The 18,218-nt window shown below is 45.0% G+C and overlaps 5 non-coding genes across 5 annotated transcripts; all 5 read right to left on the bottom strand.

The window, feature by feature from the left end:
- Positions 1–3,278: 3,278 nt before the first annotated feature.
- Positions 3,279–3,360, bottom strand: Trnas-gcu (transfer RNA serine (anticodon GCU)). The gene has a single exon. It is a non-coding gene; the product is annotated as a tRNA-Ser (tRNA).
- Positions 3,361–4,160: 800 nt separating this feature from the next.
- Positions 4,161–4,242, bottom strand: Trnas-gcu (transfer RNA serine (anticodon GCU)). Its single transcript has one exon. It is a non-coding gene; the product is annotated as a tRNA-Ser (tRNA).
- A 1,275-nt stretch (positions 4,243–5,517) lies between these two features.
- Trnas-gcu (transfer RNA serine (anticodon GCU)) lies at positions 5,518–5,599 on the bottom strand. Its single transcript has one exon. It is a non-coding gene; the product is annotated as a tRNA-Ser (tRNA).
- A 7,473-nt stretch (positions 5,600–13,072) lies between these two features.
- Positions 13,073–13,154, bottom strand: Trnas-gcu (transfer RNA serine (anticodon GCU)). The gene has a single exon. It is a non-coding gene; the product is annotated as a tRNA-Ser (tRNA).
- A 404-nt stretch (positions 13,155–13,558) lies between these two features.
- On the bottom strand, positions 13,559–13,643 carry Trnas-gcu (transfer RNA serine (anticodon GCU)). The gene has a single exon. It is a non-coding gene; the product is annotated as a tRNA-Ser (tRNA).
- Between the last annotated feature and the right edge of the window lie 4,575 nt (positions 13,644–18,218).

Here is an 18,218-nt window from a genome sequence, read left to right as displayed (position 1 = left end):
AATTCTGTCTATTCTACTGCGCGAAGTCTGTGTTATATACGTATATTCAACATTCGTTGGATATTTTAGTTCCCATGCGTCCTTAAGTTTTAAGTCGGTTACTAGGCGTTTAAGTTCCAACGAACCGTTAAAATGTGGTTGTTGATCTTTACGATTTAACACACAGTTAAAATCACCGCCCATTATAAAACTGTTTGGGTTTCGACGTAATAAATATATAATTTCCTCTTTATAAAATGCTGCCCTGTCCTGTCTATTACTATTTCCTGAGGGCGCATATAAGTTAATCAATGTGGTACCTAAAACGTTTATACTAATGGCCCTTCCAGATTCCAAACGCTCTACTTGAGACACGGGAATTCCTTCCCTGAGCAGAAACTCTGTTCCTGTATGTGTTTCACAAGAAACGTTAACAATGGCGGTGTATCCTGGTATGGCAAGAGACGTCGTTACAACCTCCTGTAGCAACGCTATATCGGTTCCAGAGTCATACAAAAATTCCTTGAGAGCAGCTAGCTTTAATGAGGTTCGAATTTTATTTATATTTATCGTCGTGATAGAGTATGCTTGCATCTGTAACTGGCTATTGGCCACCTACAACCTTGGTCAAAAACTGTTGCACTTTTGGTATGCTGAAATCCGTTTTAGAACTACAGTCGTTCAGAATTCCGCATTATTCCTCGTAACACGGTTGCTAAACGTTAGCTTGTCTTCCATTGTCATCCCGTACCTTAGTACTGAGGGGCTGTTCGACATTGAGTGTATCAGGAGGCTCATCTGGAGCGCCTTCTCGGACAATGTCATATCGTATATTTTTCTGCGATTTTACATCTGACTTTTCGGCTTTTTGTTTGGCGTGGATGCGAGAAACAGTCAGATTCGGTTGTGGTTTTAGCAGACGGCGGTGGACGCCCTGAGAGCCCTGACCTGATTTTGTTGTGGCAACACTCGGCGTGGCCGCTTCAGCAACAGTGTCGCGAGAGATCTGGTTTGTAAACACCGCCTGCTGTTTACATGCTACCTTCGTTTGTTGTGATGCTTGCGACGGTGTTTGCTTATTTTCCGGTTCATGAGTAAACACTTCCTCTTGTTTACACTCTGGTGCCGGTTGTTGTGCTGTTGCGGTGTCGCGGTGTTGTTGTTCTACCGCTTCCGCGAACTTCCCGTCTGTAAACAGCTGATTATCGCTGTTTACAGCTGGGCAAGTTGTCACTGCCTCGGGGACTTCTACTTTCTCGCTGTCGGCAGCGGCCGTTTCATTTTCTGGCAATGAGCGAGATGTATCAGAAACTGTGATTAAATCCACTTGCATTTCGTCTTGGCGCACCGGCAGGGTTTCATCGCTAGCTTTCTGTTTACGTACAGCAGGAGACTGTCGGGAGGTTTCATCATCGGAATGATCATCTGTATGTTCAAGTGGTCGTTTCTTGTTTAGTACTTCCAACTCTCGGGCAGAAGAATCACAATTCAAGCGTGTTACCAGGGGTGGAAAATCACTACCATCAACAGCAATATTTCCAGAACTAGGTACAGGATCCGAACCCTCACCCTGTTTGGCTGTATTATCAGTTGCCAAAACTTCGCTCAAGGTCATCTTGCGGCGTTGGACTAAATTCGTTTTTAGTACAAAAACACGACGAGGACAGTCCTGCCTTAAATGACCCGATTCATTGCATATATGGCATGTAGGGGTTTAACCAGTATAAATCACGTGGCCTTTATGCCTGTCAACAGTTATATGAGATGGGATATTCGACTTTACTTCCATCTCTACCGAACGAATGCCATTGAAGCTCTGAATTTTAAATTGCTTCGACCACCGTTCGTTAACTATATCCTTAAGCTCACCATATTGAGACAGGGCAACCTTGATTTTCTCATTATCTATCTCGATAGGTAAATTTAACACCCGCACAAATCTATAAAGAGCATCAGCTCTCCTTATAGCTACTTTACTTGTAGTGCCGTCTGTATGCAAAAATTCTACATGATACCCGAATTTTCCAATAATCTTATCTACCGAAACGGGGCTAAAAAATTTTACGAAAACACAGTAGTTGTCAGTATTTAGCTGAGTGGTATGCACCATATCAGAATTAATGCCAAGTACCTGATAAAGGCAATCATGAATTTCCAGAGCAGTCGGCTGAACACGTCGTGTTTCCTTAGCGCACGCTAAAACCAGCGTATTCTTCCTGACAGTTGTAGCCATTGTATGCAGAAATCAAGGGGAGATTCCAGTAGTTACCGAAAACTCCACAAACGATAAATGAACGTCGGTAGAAAACACACAACAGAACACAGTAGGCAGAAGAAACACAAGTTACACACGAAGAAAAATCACAGAAAACAAGGCCACCGAAACGCAAATGTAAACACTGGCGAAGCACTGACTACACGCAGCAAACGGCAGCACGTCCGTACGCGCCGGCAGCTAGAGCCAGAATGAACCACTCGGCCACCTCGTCTGATGCATCGGAAACTGCGTCCCTCGCTAGTCCTTACGGAAAGAAGTCGTTTGTCGATTCGAAATCGCATCGTACTGTGGCTAGTGTAAACGCTGTAACGCCCTGTTGCAGTGCAGCTGACCAAGCTCCCACTCGTGAATCATTTAATGATGGCATCCGTCCACGTCGGTATCCGATCGGAGGAAAGTAGTCGGCCCACTTACTTACTGCAGAAATAAGCACCAAATCGTCGTGTAGCGTTGTCTAATGCAAATGAGAAATGTCCTGTGCATTCAGTATAACAACTACTGTACCACGCGTTTATCTCGATTCGCAACATTTATTTGTCACCTTCGTTGACCTCATCGCTCATGTTGCTTTCAAGTTCCTTTCGAAGATCAAACCAAGTTCTTCGTAGCCGAATTGTGAGACCAGAGGCAACTACTGTTGGCGATGGAGCCAGGCCCTATCAGATCGCTTCCGTAAACGGCGGCCGGACGGAAAGCAAACTGTCGAAAGGCGACAGTTGGGGGTATTATAGGCTCGATACGTTAAAAGGACTGCGAGAAGTAAGCATTTAAATATGAATGAGAACGCACCGTTCCCAAACACCACCATGGTGCCAAACTTCGATTCGTTTATAGATCTTGAGATGATGTTTGATTCGGAAGACGTACGCTATCGAATGTTGTGTCCTTCCAATTGGTAGGCGGTTTAGTTTCGTATTTCTTACAGATGTTATCTGCCGCCTACACGTTCCATTGCTACTACTGAGTGGCGTTTCGCATGTAGAAGGCGTGATCCGAAATGGGTGCTTAAGGTAAAATTCTTCGACGACGATGGGATTCGAACCCACGCGTGCAGAGCACATTCGATTAGCAGTCCAAGGCCTTAACCACTCGGCCATCTCGTCTGATGCATCGGAAACTGCGTCCCTTGCTAGTCCTTACGGAAAGAAGTCGTTTGTCGATTCGAAATCGCATCGTACTGTGGCTGGTGTTAACGCTGTAACGCCCTGCTGCAGTGCAGCTGACCAAGCTCCCACTCGTGAATCATTTAATGATGGCATCCGTCCACGTCTGTATCCGATCGGAGAACGTAGTCGGCCCACTTACTTACTGCAGAAATAAGCACCGAATCGTCATGTAGCGTTGTCTAATGCAAATGAGAAATGTCCTGTGCATTCAGTATAACAACTACTGAACGACGCGATTATCTCGATTCGCAACATTTATTTGTCACCTTCGTTGACCTCATCGCTGATGTTGCTTTCAAGTTTCTTTCGAAGAACAAACCACGTTCTTCGTAGCTGAATTGTGAGACCAGAGGCTCCTGCTGTTGGCGATGGAGCCAGGCCCTATCAGATCGCTTCCGTGTATGGCGGCCGGACGGAAAGCAAACTCTACAATTTGGGGTATTATAGGCTCGATACGTTAAAATGACTGCAAGAAGTAAGCACTTAAATATGAATGAGAACGCACCGTTCCCAAACACCACCATGCTGCCAAACTTCGATTCGTTTATAGATCTTGAGATGATGTTAGATTCGACAGACGTACGCTATCGAATGTTGTGTCCTTCCAATTGGTAGGCGGTTTAGTTTCGTATTTCTTACAGATGCTATCTGCCACCTACACGTTCCATTGCTACTACTGAGTGGCTTTTCGCATGTACAAGGCGTGATCCGAAATGGGTGCTTAAGGTAAAATTCTTCGACGAGGATGGTATTCGAACCCACGCGTGCAGAGCACATTCGATTAGCAGTCCAACGCCTTAACCACTCGGCCACCTCGTCCGACGCACCGTAAACTACGTCCCTCGCTAGTCCTTACGGAAAGAAGTCGTTTGTAGATTCGAAAACGCATCGTACTGTGGCTGGTGTTCACGCTGTAACGCCCTGCTGCAGTGCAGCTGACCAAGCTCCCACTCGTGAATCATTTAATGGTGGCAACCGTCCACGTCAGTATCCGATCGGAGGAAAGTAGTGGGCCCACTTACTTACTGCAGAAATAAGCACCGAATCGTCATGTAGCGTTGTCTAATGCAAATGAGAAATGTCTTGTGCATTAAGTATAACGACTACTGGAACGACGCGATTATCTGGATTCGCTACATTTATCACAGTTGGGGGTATTATAGGCTCGATACGTTAAAATGACTGCAAGAAGTAAGCACTTAAATATGAATGAGAACGCACCGTTCCCAAACACCACCGTGGTGCCAAAACTTCGATTCGTTTATAGACCTTGAGATGATGTTTGATTCGAAAGACGTACGCTATCGAATGTTGTGTCCTTCCAATTGGTAGGCGGTTTAGTTTCGTATTTCTTACAGATGTTATCTGCCACCTACACGTTCCATTGCTACTACTGAGTGGCGTTTCACATGTAGAAGGCGTGATCCGAAATAGGTGCTTTACATAAAATTCTTCGACAAGGATGGGATTCGAACCCACGCGTGCTGAGCACATTTAATTAACATTTTATTTTTTTTTTTTTTAGGGCCTTCCATCTCCCCTGCTAGCCCTTCCATTCGCTCTCCTTCATGCGCCTTCTTCGGCGAGCTTCATTGCGAAAATCAAATGAAATGCTCCTTCGCACGTAATGGAATCGATACCAAACGTGGTGAGAAAAGTAAATTTCTCCATCCAAATGCACTTATGCTGTAACGTTGGATGGGTTTTCAAAATGAGGGAACATGATCTGCTGAAAATTGTGGAGAAAGAAAGAAAAATTAATTGGAAAACTGAGAAACGTAGACTTCTTAAGCACACACACAATACATGACACTGATCTCAGAGTATAGTCACAGTATGTCATTCAACACATCATCCAATACCCTTCCCATACACCACCATGGTGCCAAACTTCGATTCGTTTATAGATCTTGTGATGATGTTTGATTCGAAAGACGTACGCTGTCGAATGTTGTGTCCTTCCAATTGGTAGGCGGTTTAGTTTCGTATTTCTTACAGATGTTATCTGCCACCTACACATTCCATTGCTACTACTGAGTGGCGTTTCGCATGTGGAAGGCGTGATTCGAAATGGGTGCTTTACGTAAAGTTCTTCGACGAGGATGGGATTCGAACCCACGCGTGCAGAGCACATTGGATTAGCAGTCCAACGCCTTAAGTACTCGTCCACCTCGTCTGATGCATCGGAAACTGCTTCCCTCGCTAGTCCTTACGGATAGAGGTCGTTTGTCGATTCGAAATCGCATCGTACTGTGGCTGGTGTAAACGCTGTAACGCCCTGCTACAGTGCAGCTGACCAAGCTCCCACTCGTGAAACATTTAATGATGGCATCCGTCCACGTCGGTATCCGATCGGAGGAAAGTAGTCGGCTCACTTACTTTGTAGAAATCAGCACCGAATCGTCGTGTAGCGTTGTCAAATGCAAATGAGAAATGTCCTGTGCATTCAGTATAACAACTACTGCAATGAAGCGATTATCTCGATTGGCAACATTTATTTGTCACCTTCGATGACCTCATCGCTGATGTTGCTTTAAAGTTTCTTTCGAAGAGCAAACCACGTTCTTCGTAGCTGAATTGTGAGACCAGAGGCTCCTGCTATTGGCGATGGAGCCAGGCCCTATCAGATCGCTTCCGTGTATGGCGGGCGGACGGAAAGCAAACTCTACAGTTTGGGGTATTATAGGCTCGATACGTTAAAATGACTGCAAGAAGTAAGCACTTAAATATGAATGAGAACGCACCGTTCCCAAACACCACCATGGTGCCAAACTTCGATTCGTTTATAGATCTTGAGATGATGTTTGATTCGAAAGACGTACGCTATCGAATGTTGTGTCCTTCCAATTGGTAGGCGGTTTACTTTCGTATTTCTTAGAGATGCTATCTGCCACCTACACGTTCCATTGCTACTACTGAGTGGCGTTTCGCATGTACAAGGCGTGATCCGAAATGGGTGCTTAAGGTAAAATTCTTCGACGAGGATGGGATTCGAACCCACGCGTGCAGAGCACATTGGATTATCAGTCCTACGCCTTAACCACTTTTTTTTTCTTTTTAGCGTCCCGATGCTTCCATAGTCAGCTGCTACGAAATAAAAGTATGCCCCAGGTGAGGCTCGAACTCACAACCCCGGCATTGCTCACAGCTACTGCCTTATAAGTACCGTGCGCTAGCCAATTGCGCCACTTTTTTTTAACGCCTTAACCACTTTTTTTCATGTTTTTCTATTTTTTTATTTTTTTTTTGGTAACCAATTGCGCCACTTTTTTGTTTCTTGTAAAGTGTTTCAAATTTTTTTATTTATTTTTTATTCTTTTAATTATTTTAGTTGCTTCTGTTGTTATTTTTGTTTTAAAAGAAATCCCCTCCTTTAGGGACACCCATGAGCATTTTTCAAGAAGGAAAAAAAAAGAAAAAAAAAAAGTTTTCTCATCTCGGATCCAAGGGTATTCTGGTGATGGATGTGCACTGTTGGAGGGAGGTACCGAGGCGCAGTGGCTGAAGTCAGGACACGAGGCAGAAGCAATGGGGCCTCTTCGCAGCACTACAGGTGCTCCGCGTCCCAACCCACCCCCACACTCCCGGTTCACTACCCTATTCCCATTTTTTTTAATACAATTTTAAGCATATTTCCAAAGTTCTTGCCATGATTCTTGTATTGATGTGTTTTGTGAAATGCGATTGTCATATGCATTTTGAATGCGACAGGATCATCATCCCCAAGTTTGTTAAAGATATAACTAGAATAATTACCCAGTAACCAAACCACAGTATTATTTTTCGTCTGTGGGTAAAACTTAAAATCAGGCCGATAGATGATCATTGCCTGGACATTGGCGGGAACATCGCGAGTAATAAGGGCGACTTGTTGCTGAATCCAGTTCCAGTTGTGGAGACGTTCCCCACAGGTGCATCTGTGCAGCACGGTATCTGTGAGGTTGCAGTGAAGACAGAGGTCGGTAGCACTCAGCCCTATCCGGTGTAGTCGCTCATTGGTACTTATGATATTATTGACTGCTTTGTACCACGCAGTGCGAGCATCCGAGCTCAAAACAGTGGAACCAACGTTTCGCCATACTGCATCCCATTGGACTCCACTATATTTGTTAACAATCGGATTCTGGCTTTCGTGTTCCCTCCTTTCCGCCAAAATTGCTTTTGCCGTTAAAGACTGAGTTTGCCGTAACTGGTGACTAAGGTAGCTATACTCGAGATAATACTCTCTGATATGTTTAAGCCGGTAACAAATAGGTTGAACATTCAGCGGAGATTCAAGACTGTGTGGCCGGACAGCATGAAATAACTGTGCCGTAAGACCATGAGGTTCATCCTGTATGATTGCCGCCGTGCGTGACACGTACGGAGCCAGTGCTTTGCGCCGTATGTCAACCAATCCCATCCCTCCATGCGTTGGGTGTAGCGCTGCTGTTCGTGCAGATACACGAAAGATCTCGCCTTTCCATAGAAAATTCGTAACCTTTGACATGATATTTTGAGCCACTCCTGCAGGAATAGGAAGAACTTGCGCCGTGTAGAAGGCCTTACATAAAACACACGTATTAATCAACGTAATTCTGTCAAATTGGTTCAGACTTCTGTGGTAGTTATCAATTACTGCACCGTTGATTTTGTGAGCCACATCCCTCCAGTTCGCCGCCGTCATGTTTAATATTGACGCCTTCAACACTATCCCTAGAGCTTTCAGTTCACTGACGTGTGTGGCACATGAAATTTGAAGACGGTCGAGGCCTCGCAGATTTAAAAACTTGCTTTTCTGTTCATTGATGTGTGCTCCAGACGCCTGACAGTAGGTCTTGAGGACAGCTTCAAGCGCAGTGACGTCAGACTCAGCTCTGATAACAATCCCAACATCATCCGCATAGGCTCCTGTTACGGACTTCACTCCTGAGATCGTGAAACCACTAAGCTTCGCCTGCAGGTGCGTGAGGAGCGGCTCGAGCGAAATGACGAACAGCAACATCGACAAGGGGCTGCTCTGAGGGACACCTCTGTCGATTAGGAGCCGTTTCGTGAGTTGCGAATTTACTGAAATTGTTGCAGTGATTCCGATGGCCACATTTTGTATTATTGCGATCGCGGACGGTAAGAAGCCCAAACGCCGCAGTGTCTCTAGTAGGTACGTGTGATTGACAAGATCAAATGCCTTAAAAAAATCGAGAAAGAGCAGACCACATTTTACGTTGCTGGCGTCAGCGAGCGCAATAATATCCCTATAAAAGGCGACCGTTTGCAGTATAGTCCGCCGAAAAGCACATGTTTGCTGTTTGCAAAGCATGTTGGAAGTGAGCGGCAGAAGCCTCATCTTAACTGCACGAGCTACAATCTTGTAATCGGAATTCAGTAGTGATATCGGCCGAAGATTTGTTACAGATTTTCCACCTCTGGTCTTAGGGAGGAGAATAATTTTACATTCTTTAAACTCTCCGGGAACAGACTGCCCCTGCAAGACCTCGTTCACCATGTCTGTGATCTTCGCTCCGAGTATGTGCCAGTACTTTTTACAAAATTCAATGGGAAGACCGTCAGGCCCAGGGGACTTGTTAGTAGGGGAACTGCAGATGATGTCGAAAACGTCTTCGTGACTGAAAACCGAAGAAAGACTTTCACTTTCATCTGCAGTTATCCTCGAAGGAAGAACTTCAAGGAGTTGAGAAGCGCTGTCTGCATGGGGAGCGTTTGAAGTATAAGTCCTGGCAAAGTAGCTGTAAAGTTCTCTGACGATATCGTGTTGATTTGTGACCGTCGTGCCATCTTCGAGTTTAAGTTCATCAATGAAAGCCCTCCTTCTATTCTTCGCGTGCTTGACAAGGTGATACAAGGCCACCGTTTCGTCTGCGCGTACTGATTTTACTTTGGATCGAACCTTAAGTCCTTCTAACTGCTCCCGTTTCAGACTGATTAATTTAGCTTTGATTCTCTGAATTTCCCCTATTCTAGTAGCCGTGGCATCCGCTCTGTCATACAAATCTCTTAATACGGAGTAATAAAATTCCATTGTCCTGCGAATTCCAGCAGCCCGTTCAATACCAAAGGACATAAGAACCCTGCGCAGTTTGGGCTTCGCTTTATAGGTCCACCATGCTATAATGCTAGGGAAGGCAGGAAGAGTGCGGAGGCACTGCTCCCAAGCACGCCTGACGGCCTCCTCCAGGTCTGAGTCGGTTAATAATGAAAGATTAAGATGCCACTGATTTTTAAACCAGCGCGTGGGTTGTTGTTGTAAGTTGATACACGCAACCACGCCACTGTGGTCTGAGAAGCTGGTAGGAATAGTTTCTACATTTAATAAGTTAGTTGCTAAGTTTTCAGACACGTAAATCCTGTCGATCCTGCTACAGGAATTTCCAACGATGTGTGTGTGTACCTCACTAAAGTTGGGTACCGAGCTTCCCAGGTGTCCTTGAGTTTAAGATCAGAAACAAGACGGTTTAAATCAGGTGAATAATTAAAATTCGGTGTCTGATCTTTTCTGGACAATACACAATTAAAATCACCCCCAATGATCAGCTGCGGAGGATTGTTCCGCAGTAAATAAATGATATCTTCCTTATAAAAGCGTGCTCTGTCAGCTCTACGAGTACTCCCGGAAGGCACGTACAAATTAATAACAGTAACGCCAAAAATAGTGACACTCAGTCCTCGACCGGAGTCTAATCTTTCAATGTGGGCAAACGGAATACCTTCCCTAATTAAGACGGCAGTCCCCACGTTCGTTTCTGGGGAAGAATTGATTATTGCAACAAAACCGGTAAGGTTTATTTGCTGCAAGGCCACCTCTTGTAAAAGGGCGATGTCTGTATCCGACTCGTAAAGATATTGTTGTAGAGCACGCACCTTGACGTCAGATCGGATCTTGTTAATATTTAACGTTGTTACTTTATATGCCTGTGACATACTGAGACCTATGCAGGAAGGGGGAGGAATTAATCATCGCCAACGGTCGGATCGTCATGCCATTCCATTTGTTTATCCGGTTGTAAAGCCAAGTCATGCTCGTTGTGGTTGCCCCCGGCATCTTTATTCTTAGTTTTCTTTCGGACAACGTTCACATTTGGTTGGATCCTATTCCTGCGGCGCCCACTATGAGCCATCTCGGCAGACGGCGGCGTGGGCGGGTCGTGGGGAATGTCAACGGCCGACGACGGTCCCGACACTACGGCCGGAGTCACTCGCGCCGTGTCCTCCGGCGGCAACCCAGCTGCGGAAGTACTTTCGCTGTCAACACGTTTGTTATCAAACTCCACATGAAGTGGTGTGTTGACATTTTCCGTCACCGACCGCTGTTTAAGTTCGCGTTCCGTGTTATGACAACATTCCTGTTGTGTTGCCGTGTTGCGAGCCGCCGCCGTTGGCTGTTCGGCATCCTCAGCTAGAGGCGTGGTCTGTTTACTATCACGACTGTCTACGCCGTGGTGAACCCCTGCAGCGACCTGCTGTTCACGTGTCGGTCGGTCCACCGGAACCTGTTGCTGTGGGTGTTTGGAGGGCCGACCATCCGTCCCCTGCGACGCCACGACAGCAGCTGAAATGTCACTATGTGACATGCCAGAGGAAATATCGTCTACTAGAACGGAACCTTTTAAGAACTTAGTATCAGATCTACGTTCCTGCGAGTCCTGTCTCTTTGATTCTGGTATACTGTGGGCTTCGTCCTCAGGACTACTACTGCCACAAGTCCTACGCCGTTTGTTGGTAGCAGTGTCTCCGGTCGCAAGTGTCGGTTCGTCCGTACTTGTCCGAGGCAAGGTTGGAAATTCCTCAATGCGCACGACTTCCGGTTCATGCAACGCAGCTACACCCCCGGCTGTAGCACTTTCTGCCGCTTGTTTATCGGTAATAATCTCCGCGAGCGTTAGCCGTTTCCGTTGCTGTAAGGAATTTTTTAAGACGAAAACCCGTTTAGGACAATCTTGACGCATGTGGCCACTCTGATTGCAGATGTGACACGTCAAAGTTTGACCCGAGTACGTAACTTGAACCCTGTAATCGCAAACCATAATATGGGAAGGAATATTGACTTTCACATGCATATCTACTGACCGAACACCACTGAAACACTGCAAGCGATGTTGGCTAGACCAGCGTTCATTTCGAATCTGTTTGACATCCCCATACTTGCTCAACACATCTTTTAAATAACAATTTTCAACTTCCGGGGGCAGATTAAAAATACGTACATTTTTATATTCTACGTCGGCATTAGTAACCGTGACGGTACTTACAGAGGTATCCCGATGCTGGAATTCAACTCGCCCACCATGCTTCATGAGTATCTTATCCAGCAACACAGGGCTCAGCAATTTGACAAAAAAACAATATTGCTCCATGTCGTAATATGCAGTGTGCACCTGATCAGAATTGATACCAATAACGTCCACTATCCAGTCATGAATTTCCAGTGACGTCGGATGTACGTGACGGGTTGACTTTTCAAATTCAAAGCGGAGGGTACTTTTCCTGGGAAATAACCTGGCCATATCAGAAATTAACAAGCGGTCGAGGCCGCTAATAATAACAACGAAAACGGTTAGAAACTCCAAAAATATTAACGGAAAATTTCACTGCACTTATAACAGAAAGTAAACACAACACAGTATCACAACTCGCAAACTCTCCGGTTAACAGCGCTCTCAGCACGTCCGTATAGCTCCGTGTCTCAAGCGCGACTGTCCTAAGGACAAACACACACACCCATGCCCGAGGGAGGACTCGAACCCCCGCCGGGACCAGCCGCACAGTCCATGACCTCAGCGCCTTAGACCGCTAGGCTAATCCCGCTCGGCATCCACTCGGCCACCTCGTCCGACACATCGTAAACTGCGTCCCTCGCTAGTCCTTACGGAAAGAAGTCGTTTGTCGATTCGAAAACGCATCGTACTGTGGCTGGTGTTCACGCTGTAACGCCCTGCTGCAGTGCAGCTGACCAAGCTCCCACTCGTGAATCATTTAATGATGGCATCCGTCCACGTCGGTATCCGATCGGAGGAAAGTAGTGGGCACACTTACTTACTACAGAAATAAGCACCGAATCGTCATGTAGCGTTGTCTAATGCAAATGAGAAATGTCCTGTGCATTAAGTATAACGACTACTGGAACGACGCGATTATCTGGATTCGCTACATTTATTTGTCACCTTCGATGACCTCATCGCTGATGTTGCTTTCAAGTTTCTTTCGAAGAGCAAACCACGTTCTTCGTAGCTGAATTGTGAGACCAGAGGCTCCTGCTGTTGGCGATGGAGCCCGGCCCTATCAGATCGCTTCCGTGTATGGCGGCCAAACGGAAAGCAAACGGTCGAAAGGCGACAGTTGTGCTACAGTTGTGGGTATTATAGGCTCGATACGTTAAAATGACTGCAAGAAGTAAGCACTTAAATATGAATGAGAACGCACCGTACCCAAACACCACCATGGTGCCAAACTTCGATTCGTTTATAGATCTTGAGATGATGTTTGATTCGAAAGACGTACGCTATCGAATGTTGTGTCCTTCCAATTGGTAGGCGGTTTAGTTTCGTATTTCTTACAGATGCTATCTGCCACCTACACGTTCCATTGCTACTACTGAGTGGAGTTTCGCATGTACAAGGCGTGATCCGAAATGGGTGCTTAAAGTAAAATTCTTGGACGAGGATGGGATTCGAACCCACGCGTACAGAGCACATTGGATTAGCAGTCCAACGCCTTAACCACTCGGCCACCTCGTCCGACACATCGTAAACTGCGTCCCTCGCTAGTCCTTACGGAAAGAGGTCGTTTGTCGATTCGAAAACGCATTGTACTGCGGCTGGTGTTCGCTGCTACAGTTGGGGGTATTATAGGCTCTATACGTTAAAATGACTGCAAGAAGTAAGCTCTTAAATATGAATGAGAACGCACCGTTCCCAAACACCACCATGGTGCCAAACTTCGATTCGTTTATAGATCTTGAGATGATGTTTGATTCGAAAGACGTACGCTATCGAATGTTGTGTCCTTCCAATTGGTAGGCGGTTCAGTTTCGTATTTCTTACAGATGCTATCTGCCACCTACACGTTCCATTGCTACTACTGAGTGGCGTTTCGGATGTCCAAGGCGTGATCCGAAATGGGTGCTTAAGGTAAAATTCTTCGACGCGGATGGGATTCGAACCCACGCGTGCAGAGCACATAGCACATTGGATTAGCAGTCCAACGCCTTAACCACTCGGCCACCCTTTTTTTTTTTTTTTTTTTTTTTTGGGACTCGAACCCACAATCCCCTGTTTAGGAGACCGATGCCTTATCCATTTTTTTTTTTAGACGCCTTAACCACTCTTTTTTTTACTTACGCCTTAAACACTTTGTTTTTACCAATTTTTTTCTTTTTTAATCACTCTTTTTTTTGTTTGTTTTTGTCAGACGGTACCTTTTTCTTTATTGTTTTCTGTTGGTTTTGTTATTTTCGTATATAATACCCTGTAGTGGCCGTAGTCACTTCTCAATGATCAATAATAGTTTACTGAGTCACTGTTGGCCATTTACGTCCTTATAGGTTCTATCGTGTTGTGGTTCGTTGTTATCCTATGCCTGTTTTCTCGAAGACTATATTCAACATGTTGCCGTAGAGGTTTTTATGGTTACTGAATTTTTTGGATTCCCAGTAAGCTGATTCCATGTAGACCATGAAATCAATTGAATTGTCAGATCTATTTCTACCAATTACGTAATGTGTGTAGTGGCCCATGAGCCACATGACAGTGTTATTTTTCCGTTCTGGGAAAAATATATCTTCAGGCTGTAACAGCATTTGTGGCGTATAATTGCGGCCATCACTTCTGGTGAGGAGTGCCATCTTTCTTCTGATCCATGTCCAATTGTGTACTAGTCCACTGCACGTGAATCTGTGTTGAAGTGTGTCCACTAATCCACACTTAGTGCAGTGATGTGTATCACTGAGTCCTATTCGATAAAGTTTTTCATTGGTTGGCACAGTGTCGCTGACGACCTTGTACCAAGTGGAAGCCACGTCTGTTGAATGGAATTTGAGGCTAATATTTTTCCATGCAGTACGCCATATGACGTTCGGATATTTGATTTCTATGGTATTTTCTGTATCAGATTTGTGCCATGTATTTAGAATCTCTCTTGTAGTTATATGTGACTTGTACACCGTGCCTGCCTCTAAGTAGCTGACCTCAATATAAAATTCCTTGACATGCGTGAGTTTGTTGTTTAGTCGGCCCACATTCGCCGGGGGTTGCAGGGAACCTGGCTGGACAATTGTGAAGAGTCTGGAGGTAATGTTATTTCTGTCCTTATTAATCATAAACAGGGTTCTTTTGACGTAAAGTGCAGATGCTTTTTTGATCAAATTAGTTAGCCCCATCAGTCTTGCTTTGGTCACACTGTCGAGTCTAACTTTAAAAATGTTGCCTTTCCACAAGTAACTATGGGCAAGTCGCATTACCTTTTTCACCTGTAATTTCGGTGCTGGGAATATTTGTGCTACAAAACAGGCTTTAGAAAAATGTAGGTGTTAATTAATTGAACTTTCTGCAATAAATTCGCGGATCGCCAACAAAGTTCGTTGAACGCACCCTGTATTTTGTTCGCCGTGTCCCGCCAGTTTACTGCAGCCATCTTCATAGGACAATTGTTTATAGTAATACCTCGTGTTTTGTGGGAATCAACTAGTGTAGCCCATTGGCTGCGTACCCTGTCAAATCCTCTTAGGTTTAAGATTTTACTCTTACGTATGTTCACCTTTGCACCAGAGGCGCGACTATATTGACGTGTCGTCTCTTCCAGAATTGTAATTTCACCTCCGTGTCGAAGGACGACGCCCACGTCATCGGCATATGCTTTTGCTGTAAGCGGGACCCCGGATATTGTGACGCCAATTAATTTGTCTCTGAGTTGCCGTAGCAAAGGCTCAAGTGCAAGAACATACAAAAGCATTGATAATGGGCTCCCTTGTGGAACGCCCCTCTGTATATGAATAGTTTTCGTCGGCTGCCCGTTTACGTAAGCCTTTGCAGTTATGACGGTCATCATCTGATGGATTACACTAACTGCTCGATCGTCAAAAGCCAGGTGTTTAAATATGAGATCCACGTACCGGTGGCTGACATGGTCAAATGCCTTGCAGAAATCGATGAAGTATAGCGCACACCTGATGTCGGTGACTGCTACGATAGAAACAAGGTCTCTGTATTCGGAGATGGCTGACATGATTGTCCGGCCCGGGAAGCAGGCTTGATGGCCTTTTATTACTGTTCTGAGAAGTGGTGTGAGTCTCTCCTTAAGTGCTCGGGCAATGGTCTTGTAATCATAGTTCATCAACATTAATGGGCGAAAATTATCGATTTTCTTTCGTCCTGTACTTTTCGGAATCAAGACCAGTCTTCCTTCCTTAAGTTCAGTTGGTAAGTCTCCTCCATGTAAGGTTTCGTTTATTACATCCGTGAATGTTGAACCAATTATATGCCAAAACTTTTGATAAAATTCTTTTGGTAATCCATCTGGACCCGCCGATTTGTTGGTAGGTGACGTCTTGACGAGATTACATATTTCGTCCTCTGCAAATGCAGCAATCAGACAGTTGTTTTCTTCATTAGTGATCCTTTCCGTTAATAAGTGCAACATTTCAGTACTTGCAGTCTCGTCAGTCTGGTCTTTAGTGTAGAGGTGAGCGAAATGTTTTTGGATTGCGCGCACTATGTCATTTTGGTCTGTAATTACAGTCCCGTCTTCGAGTTTGAGGTCTTCAATAAAACTGCGTCGCCTATTAAGTTGGTGTCTGATCAGGTGAAACATTGAAGTAGTTTCTTCTTGTAGTACAGACTTTGCCTTTGATTTAAGCTTTAATCCCTCTAACTGCTGTCGTGTGATACTTAGAAGCTTCGCTTTTATTTTTCGAATTTGCTGTAGAGTAGTAACTACGTTTCGTTTGTCATGTAGTTCTCGCAATACCGTATAGTAAAATTCGATTGTCTTTTTGCCATCTCTAGTTTTTTGAAAACTGTATGATTTTAAGGTTTGCCTAAGTTTAGGTTTGGCAAACTTGACCCACCATTCGATTTTAGATCCGTATGTATGCACTGATTTCAAACATGCCGTCCATGTGGCTTTGACCCACTCTTCTAGTTCGTCATCATTGAGATGGGCAATGTTAAGCATCCACTGATTGCGGTAAAATTTTGTAGGTTGCTTTGCTAAATTGATAGTCACAGAAAACCCACAGTGATCCGAGCAGTATGTCGGGATTACTTCCACGTCCAACACGTTATGACTTAGATTCTTCGACACATACTGCCAATCTATCCGACTGCATGATGTCGAAGTGAAATGCGTGAATTTGACTAGCGTAGGGAATTTGACTTCCCATGCATCTTTGTACTTCATGTTTTTGATTAAGTCATGCAGCTCCTTGGAGTAGTTAAAATGCGGTACCTGATCTTTCCTATTAACTACACAATTGAAGTCGCCACCAATTATTACAGACGCAGGATTTTTCCTCAGCAAGTAGATTATGTCTTCCATGAAGAATTGAGCTCTTGCAGCTCTGTTGGTGGTACCGGACGGTGCATAAACATTTACAACAGTGACATCAAATATTTGACAACTTAGGCCTCTTCCTGTAACTAGTTTATCCAACAACATTACCGGTATACCTTCACGAGTTAAAATTGCGGTTCCTGTATTTGCGTCCAGTAGGACATTATAAAATATTTGAAAACCGGGCACGGTGAAATCAGTGAATAACACTTCTTGCAACAAAGCAAAATCCGCCTTTGTTTCATAGATAAATTGTTTTAACACAACTTTTTTCAAATCTGACGTTATCCTGTTAACGTTAATAGTTAATATTTTATAAGCTTGACTCATCCGAGAAGGTTAATGGTCATGTATGGGCGTCAAAGTAGAGTGAGTACAAAATCCGAGATTTACACTTCGCCCAATGTGTACAATGTATTTTAGAGGAAGAAGATCCAGTCGGAAATCCGCTGCTATTTCACTACTGTTTGTGAAGCTGCGGAGGCTGTATGTCTATCTTTGCGGGTGTCTTGATCTACACTGACTGACACTTCAGGATTTCCAACTCCTTTACTGTCAGGTGATTTTTGCCGTTGTGTGCTCCCGTTGCGATTCGCCTGCGCCCTGCCGACGTTGACGTTTGGCTGCGGCTTCAGGCGGCGCCGCTGTGTCTCTTGCGCGGTTCCGGCTGTATTTGGAATGCCTGTCCCTTGTGCAGGTCCCTCTTGTTTTTGGGCAGCACTGTGGGGGTCATTTAAGTCGTGAACGTGATCACTACTACCGACTTGATCAACAAGTTGCACCTTAGCGCCTTGTTCTACCGTAGGCGAGGAAGTGCCTTCAGTATGTTGAGCACATTCCTGATTCGTATTTTCGCGTCCCTCTGGAATTGATGCCTGCATGGCTCCCTCGACCGGTTCCATTTCAGCGACTGCATCATTAGCTGATAATGGAACATTGGCATTAGAGTGGCCTGATGATTCCGCCTCCATTGCAATGGCTGATTCTAGTGCTGGTACATTACTGGCTTTTTGCTTTTGCACAGAGTGGGTGTGACTGGAACCATCCTCATCTGAAGAAATATCGGCTGAGTCCCGAGGGCGCTTATTGCCGGAGGCACTACGGTCACTAGCAGCAGGGGCAGATTGCTCCTCTACAATAGGCATTATCATTGCACTGTCATTCACTAAAGTGGGATCTTGCACGGTATCGGAATTCAGAGAGACAACGGGCTGTTCTACATTACTTCGCATCAGGACATCACTAAATGTAAG

This window comes from Schistocerca serialis, chromosome 2 (assembly GCF_023864345.2).
Source record: "Schistocerca serialis cubense isolate TAMUIC-IGC-003099 chromosome 2, iqSchSeri2.2, whole genome shotgun sequence".
NCBI classification, from domain to species: domain Eukaryota; kingdom Metazoa; phylum Arthropoda; class Insecta; order Orthoptera; family Acrididae; genus Schistocerca; species Schistocerca serialis.
This window is presented reverse-complemented; position numbering and strand designations above follow the sequence as displayed.